We start from the raw sequence: 13074 nt of genomic DNA, 5'->3' as shown, positions 1-13074 counted from the left end.
TTATGTTATTGAGGTAAAATTGGTTTATATCATTGCATTCACTTTAGAGATTATACATTCAAACTTATAGACATATATGTTTTCACACCATGCCCCAATAGTACACCAACAAATGTAGATATGGCCCCCTGCCTTCCCAGCTCCCATCCCACTACCATCCTCTTCTGGTTGCCTCAGATTTGCAGACAAATGTCATGGGTTTGCTACTGATTTGGTTTTTGTCTGACCTTTTGTTTTCATTCTTTGTATTACACATATAAGTTAAACCATGGGGATTTGTCTTTTTCCTTCTGACTTACTTTGTTTAGCATCTTCCTTTCAGTTTCATTCAAATACTTCTTCTGCAATGATTGATATAATCATATGATTTTTATCTTTCCTTTTGTCAATGTGGTATATTACATTGATTTTCAGATGTTGAACCATTGCTGTGTCCCTGGAATAAATCCCACATGGTTATTTTCTATGCTCCTTTTAATGTATTGTTGAGTCTTGTTTGTTAAGATTTTGTTGAGGATTTTTATATCTATATTCATCAGAGAAATTGATATGTAATTCTCTTTTTTTGTCTTTGCCATGTTTTGTTTACAGATTAATGTTGTTCTCATAGAATCTGCTTGGAAACTCCCCCTTTCTATATATTTTTCAAGAATTTTGAGGATAGCTATTAGTTCATCTTAAACTCAAATATTCTGATCTGAGTTCAGAATTTATATGGTTCCAAAAACTTATCAGTAATGTCTGCTTCTAATAAAGAAGAGTTTGAAGTTAGAATACCACCATATTGCTTCTTTATATAGATTAGAGTTGATTGTCTAAATACTGACAATGGCTTGCAATGTTTTCTGTTCATAGTTATCCTTTTTGAGAAGCACAGGAATTTTGATTTCCCTGACCATCCATCCTCCATTGGGCTCCAATGTTTAAAGGTATTATTTTTATGTGACAATGATTGTGGTATTTGCATGTGATAATCAAGTAATTACTTAACTACCCAAATTGTGTGTGCAACTAAGGGTTATGAACTTAGAAAATTGCCTTAAGAATCTTACCCTGGAAAAATTATGATAGCAGAAAATGAGTATTGGAGTGGAAATTTCTTGCAAGACTGATTTTGTTGTTGTCATTGTTGTTTAATAGAATCTAAGTTAAGCTAATTATGTTGTTTTCTTTGCCTCATTTTGACATTTGAAGAATGGAAATGATAATGTTTGCACTACCTACTTCCAATGGCTAATTCCCATATAAAGGAAATTGGGGCAATGTATGCAAGTGACTTTTAAAAAATATGATGCAGGGCCTCCCTGGTGGTGCAAGGGGTTAAGTCTCAGCACTGTGAAGCTATCAGCAGCCACTGCAGCCTGAGTTTGAGTTCCATTTCCAGCTAGGGAGCTAACCCTCATGACACAGAGACCTCTTCTGTCTCACCTCCTGCTCCTCTCAGCAGTGTATTTCAGTCATTCTGCTTGCCTGTTCTGCTACCCACACTGTCTCTGGTGAATCCTCTCACTTCCCCCTGCATCTCTGGCCTACACCTCAGCTTTTGTATGCATAAATAAATCTTTAAAAAACAAAAAATGTGATTCAATGTTTAAATAGAATATATTTAAGTTGATACTAGATAGAGTGATATTATTTTTAAGTGGACTCATGTGCTCCCATTTTTGAGACAAGTAGAGATTAATATTTTTATATGAATCTTTGATTTACCTCATAAATCTATATCATATTGTGATTAAATAAAATAAAAATGAATTAAACATAATTATGAAAAAAGAATATTGTCACCTCTTGGATGCATAAAAATTTATCATGTGGCTTCCCTAGAAATGATATGTGGCCCACTGAGAAAGCTGACTAACCACAGTTACATATAAAAATACTGAAGTTCACTAAATGTAAAGGACTTAAATCAGTTTCATGAGATTTTAAGAGTAAGAGTGAGAATTTAGCATCAGTGTGTCTAACTCTAATTATCCTTTACAAAAACTTTGATATTCCCGTCAGAGAAACCAAGTTTCCTTGACATTGATAGTTATACATATGTATGAGTCATGTTATTAAAAGGGATTTAGAAATGTATCTGCTTCCTGATAATTTGGTAATGCAATGACTTACTAAAGACTTGCAGATTGGAATGGCTTGCAGATTACCATTGCATTATATTCAAGAAAAGGACTTGCTAAGAAAACTAGTGATGTGCTGAGGAAGGTGATGGCTCTTAAAATTATTTAAAAGAACAAGTCAGTCGGGCCTCCCCTGGTGGTGCAGTGGTTGAGCGCTGGGCTGCGAAGCTGCCCGCAGCCTCTGCAGCGCCGGTTCAATCCGGCCACCAGCGAGGGTCCCACATGGCGCTACACACCTCTCCTGTATCTCCCACTGCTCCCCTCAGCAGTGTGTTTCGTCAGTCTGCCTGTTCTGGTCCCTCTCTGGCTCTGGTGAATTCTCTCACCCTCCTGCGCTTCTGACTGTACTCAGTGCTTGTATAAATAAATAAATCTTAAAAAAAAAAAAAAAAAACCAAAAAACTGTAATAAGGACCTGGAAAAAGCTTCTAGGACAGTACAGAACAATGATATGTTGAAGATTTCCCGAACAGGGACCCAGAGTCCCTGTTAATTAATTTTAAGTAGGATAAGAACAAAACTCATATAGAATAAATTTTGTTTGACACCAAGGGACACCAAGTCCTACCTCTTCCACTCTTGTTTAGAGATTGTAATTACCTAGACCAGTGTAACACAGGCACTTATGAAGTGCTACGTGTTACTCTGACTCAACAATTTCCTTTACCTTCAAAAAGTTCAGTTCTTTTAATTTTGATCTAAAACTCATGATGTATAAGTTACAACAACTGGAAACATTAATTTTATTTCTGCACTTAGTATCTGATATTAAATATCTTCCTTCATAAGAAAAAGGAAGATAGACTAACTGCCTTCCCAAATCCTTTCAAACTTAAATAAAAAATTATATTGGTTGATAAAGAGAAATAAGAGACTGTTGGTGTGATAAATGAAATGCATATCTAGTTAAAATCTGTTAACTAGGAAGCTTCTTAGTATTGTTACCAACCTAAATCTATCATATAAAAACAAATAAAATTTTTACAGCTTAAAATTGCTGTGGCTATCATGTAATAGAAAGTGTCAATTCTCTGATATCATGTCATACATTATTAGTATTGTTGTTAATAATAATGATAATTTTATAAGATTATATTAATTAGCACCTTTCTATTGACCTACTGAGAAAACTTAATACTTCATGATCTCATAGTTCTATAATAACCATTGTATTAGAACGCTAGTAATTCAGGTCTGTAAAGCCAATGAAAGATGTTATAGCTATAATTTTCTTTCTTAAACTTTCTACTTTTTAAATGTAGACATTAAACCCATGACTCAGATGTCTGCAATATTATGCCTCTGCCATTCCTCAAATATTATATGTACAAAGAAAAAAGAATATTAAAGTAATAGTTCCTTGGTTTAAAAAAAAAAAGTGAATTTTTGTTTTCCTAAATGTGCACCCATTTATTCTCTGAGCAAAGATTTGTCAAGAGTGTAAATTTTATTAAAGGATTTTATTTTTATTTATTCATGCATGTAGGAACTGGGGTATAGGCCAGAGGTGCAGGGGGTGAGAGGATTCACCAGAGACAGAGTGGGGAGCAGAACAGGCAGATTGACTAAAATACACTGCTGAGGGGAGCAGCGGGTGAGACAGGAGAGGTCTGCTGTGCCATGTGGGTTAGCTCGCTGGCTAGGGATGGAACTCCTGCTGCAGTGGCTGGCGATAGCTTGATAGCACTGAGACTTTAATCCTTGTGCCGCCAGGGAGGCCTCAACAGTGTAAAAATTTTGATAGCTTACATTATGGAGCTTAACTCAAAACAGCTGAGGTGATGCCTCAGCTGCTTCTAAAGGGGATCTCTCTTTAAATGTTTGAGAGCCAGGAGTGCTGCTTGCTGCCATTTTGTCCACCTCTCTAGTTCTAACTGATGGAAATGAATAAGAGGACTCATAACAGAGTCAAGAGAGGGATTGGGCCTGTGGAGACTGTGCACATTCCAGTCACATTTGAACTATGAGTGTTATCAATCATTTTAGCCACTGGATCAGGATATGCTTCACCTTGCTACCTAAAGCACATGCATGCTCTGCTCAAGTAGCCTGACTTTAATATGTGTTTGAAGTTGCTAAAGTGAACATGTGTATCAGAGCTCTGAATTAATTGCTTTGCCTAGTGTATTCCATTGAATTGAAATAGTTTTGACAACTTAGAGTACTTTGGACAATAACCAGGTGACTGAGAGTTAAACACTAAGTCTACTTCTGGCCTAAGCAAGAAAAGTTTGTCCAACCTACAGAAGTGAGGTTCTGAAGGTTGGATCTTCAATTTTTCATAGAATAATTAAGAAAGAATTGTGAACTGGCCTGTAAATGGGTATATCCACTGGAACACATCCCTGAGAATACCAAACCAAGCAAGGGTGTATCTTAAACGTCTAAAGATTTCATGAGGGAAAGAGATGGGCAGGTTCAACATGTCTTTGGCTAGTCTGTTCTAGATTGGTTGGTTCTAGGGTAGTTCATCACTGGCCAATTGCTGAACCACTGATGTTTGTGGTTTTCAGGAGCTAACATAACCCACAAAGCCCATTAACGCTAAGTTCAAATAGTTCAGTTGAGTCACAGACCACAAGGAGTGATTACCCATCATAATGTTTTCTGCTGATTCTCATCCATTTTCTTGAAGGGGCTGCTTGCTCTGGATTTTTTTATTCTGGGGGCAGGAATGCTCACTGTTTTATAAGGTCTCACTCCCTCTAGGCACAGGGTCACATAGCAGGCTCACAGGTATGTATTCAAAGCACAGCAAAGATTTCCTTTATCACAGATGAAGCAGGAATTCTTTATGGGCCTCCTGAGAAATTGTGAAGAAGTAAATGCTGGTGATGAAAAGGAAAGTCAGTTAAGGTAAAACCAGTGCAGGGAGAAAATGGAATGTGATCAATTTCTCTTTAAAAACTATTATCCGGCCTTCCTGGTGGCCTAGGGGCTAAGTCTCAGGGCTATCACTGCTACGACCTGAGTTCGATCCCTGGCCAGGGAGCTAACCCACATGGCGCAGCAGACTTCCTGTATCGCCTGCTGCTCCCTTCAGCTGTGTATTTCAGTAATCCTCCTGTTCTGCTCCCCACTCTGTCTCTAGTGAATCCTCTCACCACCCTCATCTCTGGCCTACACCCCAGTTCTTCTACGTAAAATAAAGAAAATAAAGAAAAAACTATTATTGACATAAGCAATGGAGTAATGTAAGTTACTAGAATCCTGTTTGTGGGTGGATGGACCCACTGTCTTAGGCCTCATTTTGCTTTTTGAATTCTCTGATTTAGTTTTCTGTATGAAATAATCAAACAGTAAGCACATCTTCACTCTGGTTGGTATGGAAATAGCCTGCCTAGAGTCATTTTTATCCTACATTACTACCAACGCAATTTCCTCAATTGCCCTATCTGTCAAGGAAATGCATCAGTAGTTTAAGGGGACATTGTTAAAAATTTTTGGTTTATGTAAAGGTGTCTGCATCTGGTCAGGCATTCAGGTAATGGTGTTTTTGCTCATAAAACAGTTTTCTTTACTGGAAGGTGGCAAAGATATATAAGATCTACTTTCTGTTTTGAGGAAATTCAAAATCTATAGATGTGGTGCTTATTATGATTGTGCTGCTAAGTATAAAGTAGATGAGTAAAAATTTTACTCCACAATCAGAAAAAGGCATTACAGGAAAAAAAAAGACAATTTTAAGCCATTTCTAGAAGTTGAGGTTGGGCAGCTGGTAACAAGTCTGAAACTCTTTCCTGGAAGAGGTGACTCGAAGTGCCACTGTGATAAGGAACTGCATATTAGGGTCTGGGAGTAATGAGCAGGGGTTTCTGTGTAAACAGACTCAGTGTGAGAGAAGAATCTGGGAAGACAAAAAAAGAAGGGGAGAGGACAGGCTTGAAATATCAGGCAAAACATTACATTTGTTTTGTTGTTATCTTTTTGGTTTGTTCATTTAGTTTTGCAATAGGGAGCCACAGGTAAATTTTGAGGAGGGCAGAGAGTTGCTGTCTTGAGGAAGGTAGATGACACTGTCAGCATTGTGAAGAGTGAGGTAGAGAATAATGAATCTAACTGGAATATGATCACAATCCTGTATGGAAAAGATGACAAAAGCCTGGATGATGGTGGCTGATGAGGAACACGTAAGGAGGGAAATTTACTTGTGAGGCATCTTTCAAGGAGAGCAGGTAGAACTGATTGTCAAGTGAGTATCTGTGGGGAGAAGACATGAGGGAGAAGGAGAAGTCAAGGCCGACTTGCTCTTTCTAGCAGGCACAGCGAGGGTATATTGAAACTTCTGTGGTTGATGATGACAGAAATCAACCCAGCTTTTGAAAAAAAAATAATGTATTCAGGGAAGACAAAGAATGTTTTGGTTCATAATTTAAAAGTCTAGGTTTAGAACATGCTGGAATTTAGCATCTAAATGATACCACATTTCTGGGCCTTTCCATCTCTTGGCTTTATTATCCCCCATGTTGGATTTATTCTGAGGTTATAGGTGGTAACAGGGCAACAGCAGCTCCTGCTTGTTATCTTGCAAGCTCTAAGTCCAGCAGAAAAGCGAGAGCTTCCCTCCCTTTTCTTCCAAGACTTAACTAGTCCCCTGCTTACCACTGGCCTCAGCATTGTGTCCTTGGACATCCATTCTCTGATTGAACATGAACGAAGGCAATGGAAAAAGGATCTGTTAGGAAAAAACTGGGATCCTATTTCCAAAAGAATAGAAAAAGAATTTTGACATAGCAAGAAACACTGAATCTCATCTGTAACCTGTAAAATTACTAACAAGTTCAGTGAAAACAGAAGAAAGGGATGTTTGGGTGGTGGATGAAGGAAGAGTGAAGTGGTAAGAATGATTTGAATCTATTACTTTTCATATCACAATAATTATTAATAATTTATCACCATGTTTTTTATAGTCTCCATTCAAATATGATTCTACCAAAGGCAGGTCATCTATAGTTTAAAAAATTGCACAATATTGTTTTATATGTATTCTTTAAAGATTTATTTTATTTATTTTTTCATATAAGAGCTGGGGTGCAGGTCAGAGGTGGGGGGAGGGTGAGAGGATTCACCAGAGAGAGTGGGGAGCAGAACAGGTGGACTGACTGAAATACACTGCTGAGGGGAGTAGCAGGCAAGTGAGGAGAGGTCTGCTGTGCAATGTGGGTAGCTCCCTGGCTGGGGATCGAACTCCTGCTGCAGTGGCTGCAGATAGCTTCATAGTGCTGAGACTTAACCCCTTGAGCCACCAGGGAGGCCCTCTGTTTTACATTTTTTCCATAGTAAGTGCTATCACCCCCCAAGTATTTTGTAGTGAACAGGGCAGCTATTTCTATATTCTTTCTTTATTTTTTTTAATTTTTAAAAAAAAGATTTATTTATTTATTTGTTTGTTTATTTAAGCACTGGGTACAGTTAGAAGCACGGGAGGGTGAGAGAATTCACCAGAGCCAGAGCGGGGAAAAGAACAGGCAGAGTGACGAAATACACTGCTGAGGGGAGCAGTGGGCCAGACAGGAGAGGTCTGTCGAGCCATGTGGGACACTCGTTGGTGTCCGGGGATCAAACTAGCGCTGCAGAGGCTGCGGGCAGCTTTGCAGCCCAGCGCTCAACTGCTGCGCCACCAGGGGAGGCCCTATTTCTATACTCTTTAATGATAAAAAGGGAAAAAATAATTTCTTCTCTCTGGAAAAAGAAAATCTCCTAAATAATAATCACTGTCTACAGGATTAATCAAGCAAACAGAGTTTTTAAAAAACATCAATACTGAATTTTAATAGCATACTTAGATATATTGAAATTAAGAAGCTCTCTGGCAGAAACTTGACACATTAATTTTGCTGAAATTGAAGAGGATAATTTTTTAAAGAATTTTTTTAAATCAAATTAGCTGAGACTTTTAAAAAGGCTAATGTCCAGTGCTAATGAGTACACTTTTTGGAAACTCTCACATTACCATTATGTAGTAAAATTTGGCAGCGAACATCAAAAGTTCATATAAATTTGCCGCAACTCTGATTAAAGAAATAAGTATTTATAAGAGCAAACCAAAATTAAGTATCACAATAAGGTAATGTTTTAGTAAATTAGTTATATTCATTTGACAAAATAATGTAACATTAACAATCACATTCTGGAACACATGCAAACCTACGAAAAAATTCACTATATACACATTTTTTTTTTTTTTAATAGAGGCATGTTTTATTTATTTATTTATTTGTTTGTTTGTTTTGTTTATACATGCACTGGGTACAGTCAGAAGCGCGGGAGGGTGAGAGAATTCACCAGAGCCAGAGCGGGGAGCAGAGCAGGCAGAAGGACCGAAGCACACTGCTGAGGGGAGCAGCGGGCGGCAGGAGAGGTCTGCGCGCCATGTGGGACCCTCCTCCGGTGGCCGGGGAGCAGCCGGGGATCGAACCGGCGCCGCAGAGGCCGCGGGCAGCTTCGCAACCCAGCGCTCAACCGCTGCGCCACCGGGGAGGCCCACTATATACACATTTTTATAAGTAAAAAGCAAATAACAAAGTTATTACTTTGAGTATAATAATATAGCATATAGTGGGAACAGAAAAGCATTGAAATATTGGGAGGAAGTGTAAGCGGTTATCTTAGGGCAATGGTAAATAGGAACTTTTATGTTGTGAAGTATATGAATTGAAAAATAAATATTATAAAATTGTATTGTTAGTCAATTTTTTATTTTTCTATATCTGACCTCCAGCTGTTCTACCTTTTGGGCTTAAACTCCTCATTCTTTTATTCAATTTATCTCATTTGCCCAGTTTTTTTACTCGCATTCCAGAGGGTTTTCCTCACAAACACAGCCAGAGAAAGAAAAAGGGCTAATGCTGGTAATATTAGGCATCGTGAGAACAATCCAGTAGGTTTCTGCCCTAATCTTTTGTGTCTGTTTTCAATAGTCTGCCATTGGTCAAATATTGTGCTGATGGTTCATTGCAAGGCCAAAATCCTCACAGATTGCTGAGGACTTATAGTTGAAAGTTCATTGAGACAAGAAAACTTTCTCTACAGGATTAAAAGAACAGGGGCAGGGGGAGTCACTCTGAATCAGTGCCTCAGAGGGTTTCCTCTCCCCCTCCAGCTTTCCCTCTTACAACTAATTAACATTCTAGATATTTTGAGACTGTGATGAACATTTTCCTAATACTTTCCTAACCAGCTCCACCTGCTGGTGTTAACCTGTGTTTCTTTGTTCTTCATACCCTTGCCTCAGATAATAAGAATTTTCCTCAAAATAAGACCTCCATTTGGTTATTTTCTTATTTCTGCATTACTTGTTCCTGGCATGAGAAGAAGTGGGTTTGGTTTGTTTTAGAAAATTTTCTTTGGGTCTTAAATTGTGTTTCCTTTGAGTCACATTTAATTGCTTTCAGGTAAATGAATGAACAATCCTAGAAAATATACCTCAGAAGAGGAAGGAGAGGTTAGGGTTTGGAAGGATGAGCTGCCAATTACCTAACTCAGGCCTCCCTAGGGATAAACTTAGCAGTACTCCACTATTTGGAAAATAGAATACAATATTTTATTTGGGAATTTAGCAGATGGTGACTCAGATTTTGAATTTCTTGGATCTTTTATGATGCTTGACAAGCAGGTATGAGATCCACACCTGTTTTGAAAAGTGTAACTAGAGGTCAACCAACTATTTTTCAGAAGCTTCGTGTTCTCTCTGGAGGTCAGAGGGGGTAGTTTGGGCTACCCCAGTTATGTTTCAGATAACTGTTCAACTTGGCATGCCCCATCCTCTTTCTTCACTCCTGAATGGTCTAACTAAATGTTCAAATGTTTATTGGAACGTCCTTGGAGAACAAATATAAAAGAGAAAAAAAAAGTACAGTGAATGAGTGCCTTGCAGGAGTATTTAGCATTGACAGTTGTTTCTCTTAGGAACCCATTGATAATAATCACTCATTCATCTTTAGCACCCTTTGCCCCATGCACCTTAAAGTCAATAGCTAGCTGGCTCTGGGCTTGATACTGTTGGCTGGATTAGCTTGTAGCTGGTGAGATAGTGAGAGGAAGGTGCCAAGAATCTGGGAAAGAGACTCTGTTTCCCAATATTTACTCTTTGATCTTACTCTTCATGTTCTCAGCTCTTTGCTTGAAGGGGAAAAAGTTTGTTGTAGCCAATCCAAAGCTTCCTTCCTGGTTATTTTCCCAGAAACTAGACTTCAAATTTTTGCTCTAGACGTATTTATTTGGCATATGGTACATGTGTTTGGTGCCTTTAGCAAAGATGTTTAGGTGAGCATGAGCACACACACAAGTTCAACTCTTGGTTCATGAGTCCTATCTAGAAGCATGTGTTACCATGATTATTGGCCTTTTCTTCACGTTTCCTCACTGGATTATCCAGGATTTTAAATTAGAGTCTCAGCAATTATGAGTACACAAAAAATCTGAGAATCCAGTGGTGAATCAAAGGACTGAAAGTGTAATACCTGGTTACGGACATAACTTTTCTGTCACTTTTTGATGGATCACTGCTATTTCATATTGAAACTTTAGCTCCTAGATGATGTAGACTCTGAACATATTATCTAGTAGAATATTTTTTTAAAGATTTATTTATTTATTTATACAAGCATTGGGTACAGTCAGAAGCGCGGGACGGTGAGAGAATTCACCAGAGCCAGAGCGGGGAGCAGAGCAGGCAGACTGATGAAATACACTGCTGAGGGGAGCAGCGGGCGCTGCAGGAGAGGTCTGCGCGCCATGTGGGACACTCGCCGTTGGCCGGGGATCCAACCGGCGCTGCAGAGGCTGTGGGCAGCTTCGCAACCCAGTGCTCAAATGTTGCGCCACCAGGGGAGGCCCACTAGTAGAATATTTTTATGGTAGGAAGACCTTATAACAATTCATGATGAGCAGAATTGTTCTTGCCCTGTTCTCCACACTTTTGAAGTTGCGCTAATTTTTGCCCATGTAAAATAAATAATCAAGTATAGATTTAGGACAAAATCATTTCTGAAACTTTCCCAACTCAAGGGCAGATCTCTCCCAATCATTCCTTATTTCTTAATGAAAGAAGGGGTCAGCTGCTGGTGGTGGAAACATTCATTTCAAATACCTATATGAGTGCTCACTAGGAATGATACCTACAAAGTAAACCAATTCAGATAGCCTCAGGCCACTGCATAATGTAGGTTAAGATGTAATAGTGGGGCCTCCTCTGGTGGTGCAGCGGTTGAGTGCTGGGTTGCGAGGCTGCCCACAGCCTCTGCAGCACCAGTTGGATCCCTGGCCAACGGCGAGAGTCCCACAAAAAAAAAAAAAAAAAAAAAAAAAATATTAATAGTGCATTGGTTTAAGCCTTAGTTGATTTGACAAAGTCATGCTAACTTCTTAGTATTTTTATAACATTTTGAATTTACTTGTTCTAGTCATTTTGTACAAGAAGTCCTCTCACATTCTCCTTCTGGATTCAACTTTTCATTTTGCATTGCCTCCTGGTTAATGTTGGAAAAAATATTCCCTTTAACCTCTCTTACTTTATTATCACATTGTTTTTGACTCTATCCTTCAATGTTAATAGTTTTATCAAAAGATATATTCATGTTCTGAGTTTCTTCAATTAAATTATTGTAAGGTTATCATTTTCAAAGTGGAATTACAGATGTTATACATTTGTAGGATTTATGTTTTACTCATTGGTATATGCACTTACTCCCTCCTTGAACTGAAGAGCTATTTTAATGCCATTTAATGATGATACTTTTATTTATTATAAAAAAGTAGACCTTATTTGAAATGAAGAAATATAATTGGGTAGCTGAGAAATTATAGAAAAGCTCAGGATTAAAATAGGAAGCATTTGCTTCATATCCCAACTTAACTAGCTATCACCTCGCTATATATATTGGTGTGCTGGTAAATGTTTAACAGCTAACTCTAGAGCAAAAACAGGCCCTGATTTGTAGAATTTGCCAATTTCCATGTAGTGTTTTCAAATACACTGTGACTAATTTTGAGCTACGGACTTGAAGTTGCTGAACTCAATTTGGAAAGGGACAAGCACAGTTGGCTCTCCTCAGCCTGTAAGAAGTGCGTCGGCAACCTGACCAGTTGGTCTTGGGTATGGCAAGTAAATTTCCTGAGTCTTACTTTTCTCTATGTAAAATGGGCTATGCGCTCACTTCGGCAATACTAAAATTGGCACAACACAGAGATTAGGATGGACCCTGCGCCAAGAAAGACCTGCAAAATGGACTACATTAGGATAGAATGAAGTAGGCATGAGAAAGGGTGATAGCACCTTTTTCCTGAAAAATGATATAACTGCATTTTCCCCGATTTTCAGGGATATGTTAAATGCATAAAATTAATGCATTAATTTCTTAAAAACTTGGTTGTAAAATTTAACTTTTTATCTCACTACCAAACCGTATGTTTGCAATATTTAGTCTGCATGTTCCATCCTATAACCTACTATGGTTATATGTAAAAAGCAGAATATCTGCAATTATGAAGCAAACTTCATCAGAACCTTTTTGTACTATAGAAGCACTTAATTGTTTAGCATTAAATTCTTAATATTGAGACTGAGTTTACAACCATTCTCTGAAATCCCAGAGAGGGAAGAAAATGAGTCAAAGTTAGGTTTGCTATTTGCCCATTGGCAACTCGCAAGCCTAAAGATTTGGGAAAATTATGCTGAACTATGCTTCTAAGGAGATTTATTTCATTGAGTTGTAAAAAGCTTGCCATCGTTTCTAATGAGTATTGTTAAGTTTTACTTTACATGGGCTGCTAATTATTTTTTTATACGTATTCTCTTTTTATTTTAACCCTTTGAGATTAACTTTCCCGAGTTGAGTCATTTGTTCTTGCTCCCTTCTCTCCAACCGTGACACTGATATGAGAATCCTCTATTTCTAACACTTTTTTCTTCTCCTTGACTTGACTGTGGGCTTCGATTAATTATCTG

At 38.2% G+C, this 13074-nt stretch overlaps 1 long non-coding RNA gene across 1 annotated transcript in view; it reads left to right on the top strand.

The window, feature by feature from the left end:
- The window catches only part of LOC119253743 (uncharacterized), a 147961-nt gene that overhangs the window by 126769 nt on the left and 8118 nt on the right, over positions 1-13074 (top strand). The window contains exon 4 of the long non-coding RNA XR_005127201.2: positions 856-929. This is a non-coding gene — a long non-coding RNA (uncharacterized LOC119253743). The remainder of the gene's footprint in view (positions 1-855; positions 930-13074) is intronic.

The sequence above is a fragment of the Talpa occidentalis genome, unplaced genomic scaffold (assembly GCF_014898055.3).
Source record: "Talpa occidentalis isolate TD23 unplaced genomic scaffold, MPIMG_talOcc4v2.1 talOcc4.10, whole genome shotgun sequence".
Classification (NCBI taxonomy): domain Eukaryota; kingdom Metazoa; phylum Chordata; class Mammalia; order Eulipotyphla; family Talpidae; genus Talpa; species Talpa occidentalis.
Note: the sequence above shows the minus strand (reverse complement) of the source record. Positions and strands in the feature narration are given on the sequence as shown.